The sequence below is a fragment of the Chrysemys picta genome, chromosome 4 (assembly GCF_011386835.1).
Source record: "Chrysemys picta bellii isolate R12L10 chromosome 4, ASM1138683v2, whole genome shotgun sequence".
Lineage (NCBI taxonomy): Eukaryota > Metazoa > Chordata > Testudines > Emydidae > Chrysemys > Chrysemys picta.
The window spans coordinates 96815743-96835360 of NC_088794.1; the positions used below are offsets into that span (position 1 = coordinate 96815743).

Here is a 19618-nt window from a genome sequence, read left to right on the forward strand (position 1 = left end):
AGGGGTTAGGACCAGCTGCCTCTGCGTATTCCCAGGCTGCACCTCTGTAGCCCCAGTACCTCTTTATAGGCCTTCAACAAGGCCTGCAGCCTAGGGTTTTACCAGGCTGGAGCTTCCCAGCTCCCTTGCCGTATTCCCCAGCACTGCTCCAGTTCAGGTACCTTCCTCTCAGGCAGCTAGTCCTTCTCCCTCCAGCATTACAGTGAGACTCCTCCAGCTTCTAGCCCACAGCCCTCTTTATCAGGGTCAGCTGGGCTCTAATTGAGCTGGCCACCGCTGTGGCTGCTACCTCAATCAGTCTAGCTTTGCTGCTTTCACTCCTTTTCCCCAGCCGCAGCCCTCTCCAGGGCTGCTTTAACCCCTTCAGGGCCAGAGTGGGGTGACCACCCCGCTACAATCAGAAATTATAATGTTTCTACACACACAAATTACGGGTTCTCTTTGAGTCGTACTGCTCAGTTACAAACTATCATCTCTTGAGACTGTGTCAAATGTATGGCTTTGAGCATAAGTACACCAGATTTTTTTGTTTTTTGGATGCTGTGAGTTTGTTTTAAGGGCTGAGCTTTGCAGTGCTGTCTGAAACTTGAGTTCCATTACCCATCAGGGTCCCTAACTCTTGCATCCAGCAGGGGCAGGGAACACTGGGTAAGGAGCACACTGTATCCCTCGACAGCAACACCTCTTGCTAATAAATCACAGCTCAGGAAGGAAGAATGGGATAGCAATGCCATCATTCTGGAGCAGTGGTGTAGCAAGTGAAGAAATCTTTAGGGTTGCATGTCCCTATCAAAGGATGCAGTGGAGTTCTTTAATCCTTCTTTTCTCCTTGCTTCCTCTATCCTCCAGTCCATTTTTCACTGCACCTGCCATGTATTTTCCACACCCTCTGGAAAACATACAGCTCCCATTGACTGGGAACGGTGAACCACGGCCATTGGAAGCTGCAGGCGGCCGTGCCTGCAGACAGTCAATGTAAACAAACTGTCTCGCAGCCCACCAGCAGATTACCCTGACGGGCCGTGTGCAGCCCATGGGCTGCAGGTTGCCCACCAATGATCTAGAGAGTAAAATGAAAATATATGGAGGCCAAGTGCCTATAAAGTTGTCAAGAAGTCTCTTCACCCCCTCAAGAACCTTGAATCTCCCAGAAGACTTGATTCCCTGTCAAGAGCCTGAGCTGTCAAGATTCCTCCTCCAACAAGAGCCTCTCTTCAACAGACCAAAGCTCTTGGCTCTTAACGGAGCCTCTTGTGAGCACTTGGGAGCTGATCACAATTAACTCTCATGAGACTTTGTGCATAGCTTGGTACTTCGCTGTTCCATTGGGATGCATTGAAAATAGACAGAAAAACATGAAAAAAGTCCTCTCCAGTATGGTTTCAGATGATTAACTCATCCATTAAAGGTACAGAGACCATTTCAAAAGTATGATAATAGAGAAATGAAACTTCAGGATTTTCTTGGGGTCTGAATCTCTGTGATCTCTTTACTTTTTACATCTCCCTGTTGGACCATGTGGTTTTCCTGACCCAGAAACAGGGTGGATTTCTACCCTCTTGCTGTCGCTGGTTGCTACTGCAGTTGCTAATAGTCCCCCTGCAACAAGGCACCAATACAGAGTTGCCAAACTGCTGTGACAATTCAAATGTGCAAGATCTAAAAACAAATATTTGTGGAATTGTAAAGCTCTCCCTGACCACACAGTATCAAACTCAATCATTGCCAGAGCCAAAAGCCTTAAAATGGAGTCAAAATGAATGAGTTCCCCTCTATAGAAGGGAAATGTTTATTGCTGGCTACTAGAGCCTTTTTCTCAACACTTCTTGACCATAGCCCATGGATGCTTATTGAACATGCTTGCGATGCTGGAATGTCCATGCATAATAATGGGAATGTGGCTGACCTTTTTTAGCTCTGAGGGAGACAAATATATTGAATATTTTGAGACCAACACATTACTCATTAGAAGTAATAATGTAATGACTGAGAAACAGGTGACTCCAAAGTTTCACTTATTGGAAGAACTGAGACAATATCTTTAAAACTAAAGGAAGTATTTAATAAATCAGTGTTTTGGGAAGGTATTTTCCTGAAGCTTCTATTTTTTTAGGAACACAAAGTTTTCATTCTGATTCAAGAGCCCTACATTTTTCTTCTGCTGCCTGACCATCCTGCTCTGAGGTCTCCATGTTACCATTCTATTCAAGTCATTGCCTCTGAGATCTGGATCAGCACTCTGATCACTTGCCTCAATTAGTTTCCCAGTACAAGCTGATTGAATAATTAGTGAATCAGAGACTGTGGAGGGAATGAACTAATTAGTCCTCAGCTGAACAACCTGGTAAAAAGACAGTAAGGCAGTCTTACAGGACTAGCTGAACCTTGAATGAAGGAGCTCCCTAGAGAGAAGTGGGGAGACTTCCTTTTCTCCTATTCCTTTGAGTCCTTTGGTAGGGCCCTAGAAGTTAAAATTGTGATATTATACCCTACTGGTGTTTGAACAGGTTTAGAATAAAATACAGCCAACGCATAAGACAAAAGTGGGTCTGAGCAGGTTCGGGGGCATCAGAAAACTGGGACAGAGCATTACCCTGTTACAGAGACCTACACTTTCCTTTGTCATTCTCTTGCTCTTAATGTATTTAACAAACATTGTCATATTGTTTTTTATGTCCCTTGCTAGGTGTAATTCATTTTGTGCCTTAATCTTTCTGATTTTGTTTCTACATACTTGTGCTATTCTTTGTAGTCCTTTTTAGCAATTTGTCCATGTTTCCAATCTTTGTAGGATTCCTTTTTGATTTTCAGGTAATTAAAGAAGCTCCTGCTGGAGCCATATTGGCTTCTTACTATTCTTCCTATCTTTCCTTTGTATCAGGATAGTCTGTAGTTGTGTGTTTAATATTGTCTTCTTGAGAAACTGCCAGCTGTCCAGAACTCCTTTTTCCCTTTGATATTATTCACATAGGAGCTTATCTATCAGCTCTGAGTTTGAAATCTGCTTTTTTTTTTTAAATCCTTTGTCCTTATTCTGCTGCTTTCATTCCTTCCTTTACTTAGAATCATGAAATCTATAATTTCATGATCCCTTTCACCCAAATTGTCTTCCACCTTCAGATTTCCTACTAATTCCTGGATTTACTTTAGTAACATGTGACCCTTAGTGCTGATAACTTCTTTAAAGTATCAGATTGAGGAAGTTAACATATGCAAATCATGCATAGCATAGCAAATCATGGAAGGGGGTGTTTTCTCACTAAGCAGTGAGAGATTTGCAACTTCTGGTATTTTCAAAAATGATACTTTCATTTCCCTAACTACTGCTGTGTCTCAACTTCCCCTTAGGGGTCTCTCTCTATTTTCTCAGTATAGTCAGAGAATCTTTGTTGTCTGTAGCAAACTTAGTTATGCTCTTCCTATTACATTTCACAGAATAAGTTTCTGCTCCTACTGCCCCTTCTATGCTTCATACAGTCTCCCACCTAGAAGATATTAATACAAGAAAGAGCCTCTTTCTAAAACTACTGACTATGGCCTTTGTTCACTGATCGAGACCATGCCTTATCCTATATAAGGCAAGCACTACTTTCTAAAGAAAAGTAGAAACTGCAAGAGAACTGGGTGTCAGAACTCCTGGATTCTATCACCAGCTCTGTCACTGGTTCAATTTGTGGCTTAAGAAAGTCACTTAAGCTCAGATGTTTCAGAAAAGTGTGTGTGTGTAATTGTGCCTCTCATTCACATGCATACTTGCTATGATTATATGTGTAATTGGGGTAAATGCATGTAGAATTGAGGCATGCAGGTATACAAATGATCTTGAAAACCTAGGCCTTAAGCTCTTTGTCTCAGTTTACCCATGTGAAAAATGGCTGTGAAAACATTTAATAATGGAATTGTGAAGTTTCATTATTTTAAAATGTCTTGAAAGTCTAGGCTTAAAGGAAAATCATCATTATTTTTACTTCTGCTATTATTTACCATCTTGTTTAGCAAATATCTTTATCTATTCTTGGTGCACTGAGGTTCAGATTCAACATGATGCTTAATGACTCATGAGAGCTATTCAGCATCTTTAATCTGCACCTCTCAAGAAGCATCAGCCCATTGCATGAATTAGCCTTGCAAATTTGGAGGGGTGGGGGTGTGGGGGTGTGTGTGTTTTTGTACCATATTTGTGTATCTGCAGAAGAAAACAAATTATACACAAAATTCTAATTTTGTGAACAGCACAATGAGGCCCAAGGCAGAAGAGAGATGGGTAACCAGCAACATCTGATACAAAACTAAACACTAATTAAGCCTTTTGCACAGCAAATAAAAATTAAGTTAATAAAAGGAACCAGAACACATCAAACCCCATCCCCCTTGGTTTAAAAAAAAAAAAAAAACAGGTCCGACTTTGAAGTGAATTAATGTTTCCAAACCGAAGCAGGTATATTTGCATCAAGCAGAAACATGAGAATAGAGTCAGCAGTGAAGCAATATTAAAACAGAAGATTACAGACTGGAAATTGGGCTCAATGTAAAATCTTTTTTTAAAAGTTACTGTAACTATAAGCAAGAAGTGAGTGCCAGAGGAAATGAGAATTTAAGAAAATGCAGACATTTTGGCAGGGCTGCAAAATTGAAGGCTTTAAGGGAAGAAAACATAAAGAACTGAAGGAAATATTAGTTGGAGAAAAGATAGAATTGTAGAAGCATCAAGCTTTGGTGAAAGAAATAAGCCTGTATCCAATGCTTTACAATCAAAGGCACATACTGCATGAAAGTAGGCAGCCCTGTCACAGCTGATTTGGGGGGGGGGGATTTTAAGTGCAAGATTTTTTTTTTTTAACCATTTGAAGACTAAACCATTGTGTAGCATACAAACACATATGCACATAAAGAGAAGCGTTTGGGGGAGTGGTAAAGGCGGGGGGGAATCCAGTGAATTAAGGGTTAAGCTGTTGAAAGAGTTACCAGACACCATTTCTGTAGAAATGATGAAGTTGAGATTTAGAAGATGTTGAAAGAATTGTGATTCTGAATGGCCAAATACACATTAGTGCCCCTACCTTGACACAAATAAACCACAGCTGCCTGGATAGCATAATTCCCCATGGTCTGAAACTGTATATGTTATTCAGAAGGATCTTCAAAAATAGAAGTAGGAGAATGAGAGTCACAGGGAAGCCTGGGATCTAGAGCTGACCTAGCAGGCTGCCACTCACTACCTGTGCAAGAAAGCTGACATGGAGCCTACCTTTGTCAAAGGTAGCTCCAATGAAACATGCATTTAGGGTCTGATCCTGCTCTTGTACATGCTAGCAGCAAAACAGTAGGTGCTCATATGCTACTGTGATAGGCACAGTGTAAGAATCTTAGCAGAATACAACTCCCATTGACTTCCAGGAAAGGTGGGTTGGTCCTTGTTTCGGTACTAGTAGGGTGCCCACCCTTGTGGGCATGGAAGGGAGAGTGGTGGGTATCTGGCCTTACATGGGGCCACTCCTCAGTCTTTAATATGAAATCTTTAATCATTCCAGTCTCCGTAGTTAATGAATTGCTGAGCTGTGCACTCAGTACTCCCCTGAGGCACCTATTTCTTTGCTGCTACATGGTTCAGAAATACTTGGAGTCCCCTGCTCAGTTCTTTATAACATTTATTTATTCTGGTTTAGTCTTTAACCACCCAAGCATCAGCCCATCATTTACCAGCTGCCCACTTCCAAAGCTGCTCTCTCGGCACTCCCCAACACTGCACCCACAATGTATTCTCTCCTAATGGGCTGTAAATGCAGCCCCTGTCTTCGGTCTTATACAAAGCAAACACAGCACACACTAACTACAACTTTTGACCTTTGCTTCTGGAACAGACGTCTCCTGGCTGACAAACCAGACAAAGAAGAAGAGGACATTTCACACCTATGCTAAATCACACTTATGAAAACTTGTGAGTCTCTTTTCTGAGTCCAGCCAATTATAAGAACTCCTACTTCAGCAACTAGTTCAACCAGATGGTATACAACCTACTACAGCACAGGACACATTCTTTTAAAGAACAGATTTTACATGAATGCTGTGCTTGTCAGTCTGGCACCTTTCACATCTCTGTAAGCCGAGTCCTCCCCACAGAACAGGAATGACAAAGGCAAGCTTCCCCACAGTGCCCTGCCAATATGCCTCAACCCTGCATTGGAGGGATCACCTCTAGTGGAGAGGGTGAAATTTAGTCGCCATGCCTATTCAGTTGTCTTATTTTCTGAGATTACTAACAAGAGTGCCAATTAGTCGGTGGTGGTGGTGGTTGTAACATGGGAACAGTTGTTCACTAGGAAATGGACTGCAACCACCAATTTTTTCACAGCAGATACTAGACAGCCTTCAGAGGGTATAGCAGTCTAGACCAGATTTGAACTAGCAATCTAAAATGAAAGACTTTATATTCCAGTCCCAGTCGCTGAAGCTATTTGGGTTTGCTAATGAATTTATCGTAATGCACTAGCTAAAAATGTATTGTACAGTTGAGCTCCATGGTATAGAATCAGACCTGTTCAGCGGCCTGTCACAGATGCTACGCAAACAAAAGAGAATTTCCTTTGGTCCAAATGGTAGATGCCTGTGCTTTTGGTCCAGACTTCTTGCCCCACTATTGTGCAAAGTTTCAGGATGCCATGCATGTGACAAACAGGATGCAATAAGTGGCCATAATTTTGTAACATTAATGAGAGAAGCAATCATTGATTATGACATGTACAATGATGTCCCCTATATGCAGCTTGTAAAGCATTTTGGGATCCTTCTCAACCAGGACACACATCATCTGTGCAAGCCCACTAGGTGTTTGCTTCAACCCACCAGCATCCTCTAACTTGTGTGGACTGAGTTTCTGCCAAATGGATCTCTCATAAGTCCCTATTTTGGTCAGACATTTGGGGACGCAAAGAAACTGAACCCTGTGGCTCACTCTATGCAGAAGGATCCCAAAGCATTTTATAAACTGCTCCGGGTGGCTTGTAACATCCGGGCTAAAATTCCAGCAACTGACGGGTGGAGGCAGCTCAGAGGCAGACCCCCATTACATGGGTTCATCAAGTCTGTTCTGATGTTGGACTCTCAAGCCATCAAGCCTGTGTGATTGTGCAGGAATGGACCAAATGGTGAACAGTTGCTACGGCTGACTGTCTGGCTAAGCATTAAAGAAGAAGATATAAGGATTAATTACTCACTAGCTGTATGCAGCTACTTCTGGGGTGGTACCCAGCAGCCATTCTGTGTAGAAATGTGCTAACCCCTTCAGAAACCTTGCCCTCACAGACCTCCTGATTGTCTCCCTCTTTCTTCCACTGCCACAGATGGAGAACATAAGAACAGCCATAATGGGTCAGACCAATAGTCCATCTAGCCCAGGATACTGTCTTCTGACAGTGGCCAATGCCAGGTGCTTCAGAGGGAATGAACAGAACAGGCAGTCATCAAATGATCCATCCCCTGTTATCCACTCACAGCTTCTGGCAGTCAGAGCTTAGGGATACCCTGAGCATGGCGTTGCATCCCCTGACCATCTTGGCTAATAGCCATTAATGGACCTACCCTCCATGAATTTATCTAATTCTTTTTTGAACCCCGTTATAGTTTTGGCCTTCACAACATGCCCTGGCAATGAGTTCCACAGGTTAACAGTGCATTGTGTTTAACAATACTTCCTTCCTTCTGTTCATTTTAAACCTGCTGCCTACGGATTTCATTGGGTGACCCCTGGTTCTTGGGTTATATGAAGGGGTAAATAACACTTACTTACTCCACACCATTCATGATTTTCTAGACATATTCTCCCCCCCGCCCCCCCCCAGTCATCTCTCTTCCAAGCTGAAAAATCCCAGTCTTTTTAAGAGCTACCTTCATTATGCAGGAGAGTGAGTGTCATTTTCAGTTCAATTGCATGTAGTCTTTAATGTAATACACATAAAGACTTGTTGTACTTAGGAATGAATTGGCAGGCACAAACAATGCAGGCAAATGCTAAAGCAGCTTATAGTATTAGTTTTCAGAAACCTGTATCCTTTGTCCAATTACACTGCTCTACAGCCAAAATGCTTCTGAAATAAATGTAGTCAAACTTTACTAATTCTGGGTCACTGAGAACAAAAATGATGCTTAAAATTGTTGATTGGCTCTAGTTTTCAAGATATGCTGTTGGGTCAGTATATACGACCCTTGACTTAGGAATGGCGGAGGATAAGTGAGTTATAAAGAGAAGGGATCTCAATTTAAACCAGAAATGACTAAAATACATCTTTGACTGGATCTATGAATAAATCTATGGTTGGGTTTGGACAGTACTTGCTTTTGAGGCAAAACAATGAATGAAGCAATCTGAAGCTGGTATTGCGTCATACATGATATGAATTGCATCATGTTAGTCCTAGAAGTCATAGATGATGCAATCATAACGAAGCTTACATCACTCTGCTGAACAAATTGCCCTATATCAGCTCTAGAAATCATACAGTGTCGTGCTCTCTTATTTGTCAGTGTTTGATTTCTGCAAAGGGACACATTTCTGTTCAGCCAAAGTGAGCAGAGAAGCCTCGTACTTGTGTGAACAGTACAGATAACGTCTGCTATGTTTGTGGTGATGTGACTTTTGCATCACAAAAGCGCAGTATAACCACTATGGATAAGAAAGCCTATCACCTTTATTTTGGCTGCAAAATTGGAGATCAGGACAAGAGGTGGGCCCCACACATATGCTGCAACACTTGTGCAACAAATCTTCGCCAGTGGATAAACAGGAAAAGGAAATCTATGCCTTTTGCAGTGCCAATGATTTGGAGAGAGCCAACAGATCATACCAGCAATTGTTACTTCTGCATGGTGCCTCCAGTTGGGAAAGGTGTGTCAAAAAAGAAAAAGTGGACTGTGCATTATCCAAACATTCCATCCACTATACACCCAGTACCCCACGGAGAAGGACTGCCGGATCCTGATGCACCAGAATCATTCTCACTTGAGTCAGACGAGGAAGAGGATGAAACTTCTGGTCCTGAACCATCAATGTCACAGGACCCACATTTTCTCCCATCCTCCTCCTCCTCTGAACCACACCTCATAACACAAGGTGAACTGAATGACCTTGTCAGGGATTTGGAACTACCCAAGAGTAAGGCAAAGCTGTTGGGCTCCAGACTACAGCAGTGGAATCTCCTGGCAGGTGATGTTAGGGTTTCCATGTTCCATGACCGTCAAAAGGATCTTGTCCCATTCTTCTTCATGGAAGGTGATCTTGTAGCCTGCAACAACATCCCTGGTGTGATGGCAGCCCTCAACATCGTTCACGATCCAGATGAGTGGAGACTGTTCATTGATTCATCGAAGACGAGCCTTAAAGCTGTTTTACTGCATAATGGCAATGTTTTGCCATCAATTCCAGTTGGTCATGCAGTCCATATGAAGGAAACCTATGACCACATGAAACAACTTTTGAGGTGCATAAACTATGACCAACATCAGTGGCAGCTCTGTGGCAATTTGAAGGTTATTGCTCTCTTGCTTGTTCTGCAGACTGGATACACAAAGTACTGCTGTTTTCTCTGCGAATGGGATAGTCGTGCAAGAGATTCCCACTACGTCAAGAAAGATTGGCCACTCCGACAGTCATTGGAGCCTGGGAGGAAAAGTGTTCAGCATCCACCACTTGTTGAATCAAGTAAGATTTTGTTACCACCCTTACACATCAAGCTGGGTCTGATGAAGAACTTTGTCAAGGCCATTGACAACACACAAGCAGCTTTAAGTACCTCCGTGGAAAATTTCCAAGGTTAAGTAAAGCTAAGATAAAGGAAGGTGTCTTTGTTGGTCCTCAGATTCGTGAACTTCTTCGAGATGCATTTGACCATGCACTGCGTGGCAAGGAAAAGACGGCATGGAAAGCCTTCCAGTTAGTGGCAATAAATTTTTTCGGAAACAACAAGGCAGACAACTATAGGTTGTTGGTGGAAAACCTCCTCAAGGCATACAAAAGCCTTGGTTGCAACATGTCACTAAAGATAGATTTTTTTTTTTGCACTCTCGTCTAGATTTTTTTTCCACCGAACTGCGGAGCAGTGAGCAACGAGCACGGCGAGCGATTTCACCAGGACATTGCAACAATGGAGAAACGCTATCAGGGCAAATGGAGCCCATCAATGCTTGCAGACTATTGCTGGATAGTGACAAGAGATGCTCCATTTAATGAATACAAGAAACAAGCCAAGAAGCGCCGAGTAGACACTGAATAGGACTAAACTATGTACATAATAGTTTTTTGCCTTTTGTTTCATAATAAATTTTATTTATATAACCTTTTGCTGATTTTTAAAGTGTTACATAACCAGACAGGTGAAATATCCATCATGTAAAGCAACCATAAACACATGAAAAGACCTAGGTTTACAATTTATGATTAAAACTCTATCTACACAATATACATAGTCATAAAATGTAAAAACTTAAATATCTTAGAAACAGTAGCCAATCAGTTGTTTTAATTGTCATAATTGAATTCAGCACATCAAAATACATAATAAATAGCACATTTTATCTCTGACGCAGACGACTTCTCAAAAATTGTAGACCAGTGTTACTACTCCCTTCCACATACATATTTATAGTTGTCTCTAATGGAAATTAATGTGCAACGTGGTTTACTGCAATGTCTGAGCATAAAATCTTCTATAAAACACATTTTTAAATAACTTTCCCATTTTCATTCTTGCTTCTTTTTTGTTAAGTCCTGTACTATTCCCCCCTTTCCTTCTAAAATACATGTTGGTGTGTCTTTTCCTCTTTCTTTTAGAGCCTGTTTTCACTCAGTCCAGTTTTTTTTTTTCTGTTGAGGTTAGTAAAGTGTTCCCTCCTGATTTGCTATTTCTATAGCATCAAAACCCATACCAAGCAGTTATTTATTTCTATTTTGGTTTATTTAAAAATAGATCTAGAGCCCTGGGTGCATGTTTAAAAATTGGTCCTAATTTGTATATTTTATTAATGTCCAAAATAATATAATGTCCTCCTCAATTCACCCCAAACTAGGCGTCCCACATTACTCAGTACAGCCAACCTGTCCCAGAAAAAGCATGGGACATAAAGTGAACTTGCAGCATGCATGAGCTAAAAGTCAACAAATTTGGGCTCAAGTGAACCAGTGGGAGAGGCAAGGTTATAGGGCTTGTCTACACTGGCACTTTACAGAGCTGCAACTTTCTCGCTCAGGGGTGTGAAAAAACACCCTCTGAGCGCAACAAGTTTCAGCGCTGTAAAGCGCCTGTGTAGACAGTGCAGCAGCGCTGGTAGCTACGCCCCTCACGGAGGTGGGCTTTTTTTAGAGCGCTCTCTCCCAGCGCTATGCCACAACTACACAAGCCACACTAAAGCACTGCTGTGGCAGCGCATTAGCATTGCCAGTGTAGACTAGCCCATAGACTCTACATCACAGAAGTAACCCTGTCCCCAGCCCCCTCCCACTTAAACTAAGAGGTGTGTTGGTACCAGCATCTCAGTTAATCTCAACCATTGCAGTATCACGCATTGGAGAGGAACCTAGGATCTAACCATTCAGGGGCTTATAAAATTAAGAATAAACACTTTAAATTACACCCAGAAATGAACAGGGAGCACGTACAGTTCACATAGCACAAGTATAACGTGCTCCATGCAGAAAATACCGGTAAACAAATGAATGGCATTAGCTACTCCACATATCTGGGCAGACTGCTTTGGCCTGTGGAAGAGCAAAACACAGGAAGCAGCCCTTCGGAGAGTCACAATGTATAAATAGCTCTGCTGACAGCATAACAAAGACTCGGCTGTGCTACTGTACAGCACAGCCAACCATGGTATCACCGTGTCACTGAAACAAAACCAATGTGTTACCTGACGTGAAACCATATCGGGGGTGGGGATGGGGGTCAACTGGCAACCACAGCTACAATTGCCAAACAACACTGCAAATAAACATTACCACGGCAATGCAATGTAATGTCTTTCTGGGGAATCTCATAAGGGTAGATGCTATTGCAGAGCAAGATGAGCCCATGTGCACTTCTTGGGATTGTTCCCAGTTGATATAACCCTCCCTTTCTTTCAGCTTGGGCAGCCAATTGTTCTCATAGTTCCTGAAAGAATAGGAGTCAGGACCCCGCCAGCAGATTTCATATGCGTGCCATGGTATCGATTAGTCATACCCAAAGTGTGTGTGTGTGTGTGTGTGTGTGTGTGTGTGCAGGGTGGGGACGTGGTTGCTGATGAGCAGGATTGCTGTTTTCACAGTAGGAGGTGTCTGACCAGGTTTGTTAAAAACAAACAAAACCAAGACCCAAATGGAGATATGGCCCGATTTGCCACTGCCCTGTACCTTGTGCCCTCATTTACACCTGTGCAAAGAGAGAGTAAAATGCTCCTATTCTGATCTGGCAGCACACGCCCCCGGGTCAATGGTGGATCTGGCCCTTAGGGTGCAAAGCCATTCCTGTTTTAAATCAATGGGAGTTTTATCACTGACCACAATGGAAGGAAGATCAGGCTTTTAGTGTTAACAGCTATTTAAAAATCCTCATGCTTTCCAACAACTGAAAGGCCCTTACAAAAACCCAAACAAACATTCACACATGCAACACTGGAAGTCCGGCTTGAGTTACAAACACAGGAAATTAAATACAAAACTGTGTTACAATAGCATAGAGGATCTGACTTAAATCAACCCAAACAAGGGCATACACAGTTCAGGTTGCCACTCTGTCTCCCCCTCCCCCCAAGGGCTTGTCTACATACAAACATTGTAGCACTTTAGATAAACCGCATACAGTGGCTAAGATATACCAGTAAAGATGTGTTTTATCCTATAGCTATTCCCATTTGGGCAGGGCACTAAGCTATAGCACTCGAAGGGGATCTCTATACTGCTGCCACTACAGCAGCACGACAGCTGCCACTGTGCTGCTGTAGGGAGCATCTACACTACGGCACTACATTGACAAAAGGCGGTTGTTCTTTGATATAGTTAATCCACCTCTGACAAGCAGTAGCTACGTTGACAGAAGAATTCTTCCATCAATTTAGATGCATCTACACCAGGCATTAGTTTGACCTAACTACAGCGCTCAGGGCACAACATTTCTCACAGCCCTGAGTGACGTAGCTAGGTCAATCTACTTTTTAATTGTAGAGTAGGCCTCCGTCACCTCTATACCATATGCGTAGACTGGGCCTTAGTGCCTTCCCCTGATGTGCCCTTAGACATTATAGCAAATATACTACTATCCTGTAACATCACATACCCTTCTAAGTGCCTCTCCCCCTCCCCAAAATCTATAGACACAGTGGGGTAGAGTTGCCACATTTCTAATTGCTGGTAACCGGACCCTGAGGCCCTGTCCTGCCCCTTCTCCCAAGGCCCTGTCCATGCCCCACCTCTTCTCTGAGGCCCCACCTCTGCCTCTTCCCCAGGCACCTGGCAACCATAAGTGGCACCTGGACACAGATGCCAAAAGCCAGACTGTCCAGGTAAAATGCAGACAGGTGGCAACCCTACACTCGGGTCAATTAAAGGTAGAGTGTAGCCTCAGCTCTACATGTCCTGTCTTGTGGTTTTCTTTTAAGGCAGGAACTTAACCTAGCTTAGAGTTTGTATTTTATGTCCTTAGTTCTAGGTTACACACTTGCTTTTCTCCTTTTAGCTTTGATTGGTTTTGTCCCATCAAACATTTTATATGAGAACGTTGTTATGAGATTGGTAGCTAGTTGCCGAATCGTGGCAGAGTTATCTGAGGCCATACTACTAAAAAAAGACTCAAGTTCTGAACATTTATCTGGAGCCCTGCATAAGGTCACATGTCTACTCCAGCAGAAGGGCTTGCAAAGTTAAACAATGTCCCCTCGCTTGCTCTGTCTGAGTAAATACAGACCATATTGGAGTAAATAAACAGCCAGGCAGTGTCCCAGACAATGGGCCTTGGCGATGAATTAATAAACTCTGCCTCTTGCATTAGCAGAGTGTGACTGGAACTGGCAGCAGTCCCTGGCTGGACTCCAGAAACGATTATTACTAGACAGAGCCAAAGGAGACTTGGCACGAAGCAGGGCCCACAGCTGGAGATTAGGTAACAAGAGTCAATGCTTTACAGAGCTGCCAGGGCGTTGGTCACCCTGCTTGAAAAGCGGGTCAAAATTTTGTTTTTGTGGCTCATATTCACATATACTGCCTACCTCCAAAACTCACACCGATTCAAACTATAATTCTCAGTGGATTTTTCTTCCTAGAACTGGATCTGTCATGCCAAACCCATAAAATACCAACACTACTGCTTAAACAAAGCATTATGGCATCCCCTGACATAAATGTGCACCATCCATTTCCTCCCTGCCATCCAACATGGGATCCCATTTATCCAAAGGTATCTGATGCCCTTTAACGCAGGGGTCTGCCATATTGCAAAATGGATGGTGTCTCCATGAACATTAAGACTATGTCTTAGTGGGGAAAAGAGGTGGCAAGGCTCTTTTTTTTTTTTTTTTTGTAAAGAAAAGCTTCATCCAGGCTGGCCTCTTGCTTCCTGGGGCTGACAGGACTTGCAGCATTACAGAGGCATTCAGATCAACCTCTGGGGGGAGGAAGCACCTTCTAGGAGTTTGCAGTGATCCTCTCTTACTCATCTAGGAGTGGTGCTGTCAGACAATCTCTCGAGGACAATCCCTGGCCCTCACAGCTGGAGGAAGGTCATCCCAAGGCACAGCCTTTAGGAAGGGAGTGCAGATTGTGGATCCTTAATAACAGAAGGCCCTCCCTCCCCCGACAAAGAAAACTCTGTTTGCAGCTGAGGCTTTTGCAATAAGTTATGAACATTTTACTAACACCAAATATATCTTCCACAGAATCAATACTTACACACATGTGAGTAAGGACAACGATACTGACCTCTTCTGTAAAGCACTTTGAGATCTAAAAATGAAAAGTTTGATGTAAGAGCTAGGTATTATTGTTGTTATTTTATTAATGTTACATTTCACACACTGGAAAATGTAGGGAGAGAGTACGGGACTGAGCCTACTTCTTCATGAAATCACAGAGCAAATGTGATTGGGCAACTTCTGATGAGAGGACGTTTGTGTGCAGCCACCTCTCTGCCAGGACTTAGGCCTGGTCTACATTACGAGTTTAGGTCAAATTTAGCAGCGTTAAATCGAATTAACCCTGCACCTGTCCACATAACAAAGCCATTTACTTTGAAATAAAGGGCTCTTAAAATAGATTTCTGTACTCCTCTCCGACGAGGGGAGTAGCGCTGAAATTGATATTGTTGGTTTGAATTAGGGTTAGTGTGGACGCAATTCGACGGTATTGGCCTCCAGGAGCTATCCCATGGTGCATCATTGTGACCGCTCTGGACAGCGATCTGAACTCGGATGCACTGGCCAGGTAGACAGGAAAAGCCCTGCAAACTTTTGAATTTCATTTCCTGTTTGTCCAGCGTGGAGAGCACAGGTGACCACACAGAGCTCATCATCACAGGTAACCATGCAGTCTGAGAATCGAAAAAGAGCTCCAGCATGGACCATACGGGAGGTACTGGATCTGATCGCTGTATGGGGAGATGATTCCGTGCTAGCAGAACTACGTTCCAAAAGACGAAATGCCAAAACATTTGAAAAAAATCTCCAAGGGCATGATGGAGGGAGGCCACAATAGGGACTCACTACAGTGCCGCGTGAAAGTTAAGGAGCTCAGACAAGCGTACCAGAAAACCAAAGAAGCCACAGACATACCACTTCTACGCTGAGCTGCATGCAATTCTAGGGGGGGCCGCCACCATTACCCCACCCCTGACCATGGATTCCGATGAGGGGTTACTCTCATCCATGCCTGAGGATTTTGCGGAAGGGGAAGATGAGGAGGAGGAGGAGGACGAGCTTGCGGAGAGCACACAGCACTCCGTTCTCCCCAACTGCCAGGATCTTTTACTCAGCCTGACTGAAGTACCCTCCCAACCCTCCCAAGGCAGTATCCCAGACAATGAAGCCATGGAAGGGACCTCTGGTGAGTGTACCTTTGTAAATATAAAACATGATTTAAAAGCAAGCGTTTTTTAATGATTAAGTTGCCCTGAGGACTTGGGATGCATTCGCAGCCAGTACAGCTACTGGAAAAGTCTGTTAACGTGTCTGGGGATGGAGCGGAAACCCTCCAGGGACATCTCCATGAAGCTCTCCTGGAGGTACTCCAAAAGCCTTTGCAGAAGGTTTCTGAGCAGTGCAGCCTTATTCTGTCGTCCATGGTAGGACACTTGACCACACCATGCTAGTAGCAAGTAATCTGGTATCATTGTATGACAAAGCCTGGCAGCGTATGGTCCCGGTGTTTGCTGGCATTCAAGCAACATCCGTTATTTATCTCGCTGTGTTATCCCCAGGAGAGTGATATCGTTCATGGTAACCTGGTTGAAATATAGGAATTTAATTAAGGGGACAGAGGTGGCTGTTCCTACTGGACTGTTTGCCTGTGGCTGAAAAGAAATCCTTCCCTGCAGTTAGCCAAGCGGGGAGTAGGGGGGGCGGGGGGACCCATTGGCCCTGAGCCGTTCGCGTTTGGCTAGCAGGGATCTTCCCTGATTCCAGCCACACAGTGTGGGAAGGGGTAAAGCAATCATCCCAGAAAATTGGATGGGGGGGGGGTAGTTTGGTTTCTGCTGCTGCTGCATGTCAACCCGAAAACCGCAGCACTCAACGGGCTTTGCTTGGTATGTGGGAAAGGAGGCTGCTGCTTTTATGAAGGTTGCAGAAGCTGAAAGACAATAGCTTACCATGGCCGCATGCAAGCCGAATTCTGTTGCCCGGCCCTGTGTCTGTGATCTCTAATACCAAAGCCGCAGGCATTCAATAGTAAGATGCAAAATGCGACCTTGTACCGAAATCACATGTGCTATGTAATGTGAATAGTGTTGTTCACCGTGAAAGAATATAAGCATTGTTCTGTAAAATGTATATTTTAAATACTTCTCTTCCTTTTTTCTCTCCCTCCCGCAGCTGCAAATTTTTCAAGCCTCCGTCCTCCGTCCCGAAGGCTATCTCAGATAAGGCAGATATGGCATGTTCTCTGAGATCATGCAGTCGACCCGCGATGAAAGAGCTCATCTGAATGAGTGGAAGGACACGGTATCAAAGTACAGGAAAGCTGCCAGCGAACGTGAGGCCAGGAGGGACGAACGTGAGGCCAGGAGGGAAGCTCGAGATGAGAGATGGCGGGATGCAACGCTGGGGCTGCTGCGTGATCAAACAGACATGCCCTGGCATCTGGCGGAGCTTCAGGAATGGCAGCAGGATCACAGAGTGCCGCTGCAGCCCCTGTATAACTGCCCTCCCCAAGTTCCATAGCCTCCTCACCCAGACGCCCAAGAACGCAGGGGCGGGGGGGGGTTAGGGGAGGCTGTGTGCACCCTGCCACTCCACCCCAGTGGACAGCCCAAGCAAAAGGCTGGCATTCCACAACTTTTGAAGTGGCCTTTCCCTTCCCTCCTCCGCAACCCCACCCGGGCTACCTTCTCAGTTCTCTCCCTCTTTTTATAATCAATTAATAAAGAATACATGATTTTTAAATGATAGTGACTTTATTTCCTTTGAAAGCAAGCTGTGATCGAAGGGGGAGGGTGGATTGCTTGAGTCAATCAAGGGGGTGAGTTTTCATCAAGGAGAAACAAACAGAACTTTCACACCATAGCCTGGCCAGTCATGAAACTGGTTTTCAAAGCTTCTCTGATGCGCAGCGCTTCCTGGTGTGCTCTTATCGCCCTGGTGTCTGGCTGCGCATAATCAGCAGCCAGGCGATTTGCCTCAGCCGCGCACCCTGCCATAAATGTCTCCCCCTTACTCTCACAGAAATTGTGGAGCACACAGCAAGCAGCAATAGCAATGGGAATATTGGTTTGGCTGAGGTCTGAGCAAGTCAGTAAAGTGCGCCAGCGACCCTTTAAATGTCCAAAGGCACATTCTACCACCATTCTGCACTTGCTCAGCCTATAGTTGAACAGCTCCTGACTCCTGTTCAGGCTGCCTGTGTATGGCTTCATGAGCCATGGCATTAAGGAGTAGGCTGGGTCCCCAAGGATAACTATAGGCATGTCAACATCCCCAACAGTTATTTTCTGGTCTGGGAAGTAAGTCCCTTGCTGCAGCCGTTTAAACAGACTAGTGTTCCTGAAGACACGAGGGTCATGAACCCTTCCCGGCCATCCGACGTTGATGTTGGTGAAACATCCCTTGTGATCCACCAGTGCTTGCAGCACCATTGTGTCCGTTACAGCTGTCCCCCTGCTGTTCTGTTTGTGCCGTGTGGCCGCCCCTCCCCCCCCCGGCCATGGAACTAACCAAAGTCACAGCCTGGCCCTGTTCATGAAAATGGCTTGTGCAGACTGACTGGAGCCATTGCTCTGCTCGGGGGGGGGCTTTTCGCTCCTTTGTCTAGCTTCTTTGTTCAGGACCCGGCTCGGTGTAGGGTGCTCTGCCCAGGTATGCAAGACATAAAGTGGCCACATAGCTAAGCATATGAGTCATACCTGTAGCTCAGAACATGCCCAGGCATGCCTATGCTTACCTGCAACCTTTCCCTGCCTTCTCTCCTCCCCTGTATCAAGAGGAGCCAATCAAAGTTACTGGCGGGAAACTGCCTGAATTTGCTCTTAAAAACAGACATTTTCTGATCAGACCCCTGGAGAAGGTCCTTGCTTTGCCAGCTGGTCTGATCAGCTATCGGTCTTTGGGGGGCCCTCTCCCCGTTCTCATTTGTTTTTGAGCGTACCCCCATTTTTAAACTCCCCTCCCACGAACAACGAACTTGTGCCTGGAGATCTCCTGATTATTGTAAGCGAATCGAGTCCTCTCTGTGTCCTCTGATGTTGAAACTGCTGTTCCTGCTGCTGCTTTGGGGATTGGTAAGGAAAAATCTCTTGCACACTCCCTTGTTTTACCTGCTGGCTTTCTTTCCCCCAGCAGGCAGACCCCCAAGCTAATTCCTTGGTCTGTATCTGTAATCTGTTTCTTGCTCCGCAGTGCCTTTGCTGCTAGAAATAGGCCTGTGCCTTCCTGGACTGTATCCTGGGCTGCCAGCTTGCAGCCACCCCACTGCTGCAGCCACCACTAGTTAATCACCCTTCCCCCCCTTGGAGCTGTATCCTGGGCACACACCAGTCTGCCCTCTCGAACTACCCCTAGTATAAGGTGCACCCATTAGGTTAGATTTAGCTTTTAGTCTAGATAAGTTGTAATTTCATTTTGCATAGCTGTGGTTAAGTTAGGTTTAGGAAATTGCATGCATTGTACTCTGTAAGTTAGGCTTAAAGAATTGTTGCATTGTGTTTTGTTACTTGCTAATTTGTGTAGTCTTGGTTAAGTTAAATCATAGATAAGATTTTACTGTGTTCTGTATAATTGTCTCTCTGCTGTTTTAAACTTGCAGCCTGTCTGCTTTCTCTCTCTCTTTCTCTCTTTCTGCTGTTTAAACTTGCAGCCTGTCTGCTCTCTGTGTCTCCCTGAGTTTAAATCTCCCTTTGCCTTTGGCCTCTGCTCCACCACATGCTCCTCTTCCCCCATCCCCCAACCTCACTTC

The 19618-nt window shown here is 44.4% G+C and overlaps 1 long non-coding RNA gene across 2 annotated transcripts in view; it reads left to right on the forward strand.

Annotated features, from left to right (window-relative positions):
• LOC135983138 (uncharacterized) overlaps positions 1-19618 on the forward strand; it is a 34397-nt gene that overhangs the window by 5250 nt on the left and 9529 nt on the right. Inside the window, exons 1-2 of one of the 2 annotated variants that reach the window (XR_010600647.1) lie at positions 14764-16057; positions 17044-18944. This is a non-coding gene — a long non-coding RNA (uncharacterized LOC135983138). Of the gene's footprint in view, positions 1-14763; positions 16058-17043; positions 18945-19618 lie in introns of those variants that run through there. The other variant, XR_010600648.1, reaches the window with a different exon arrangement.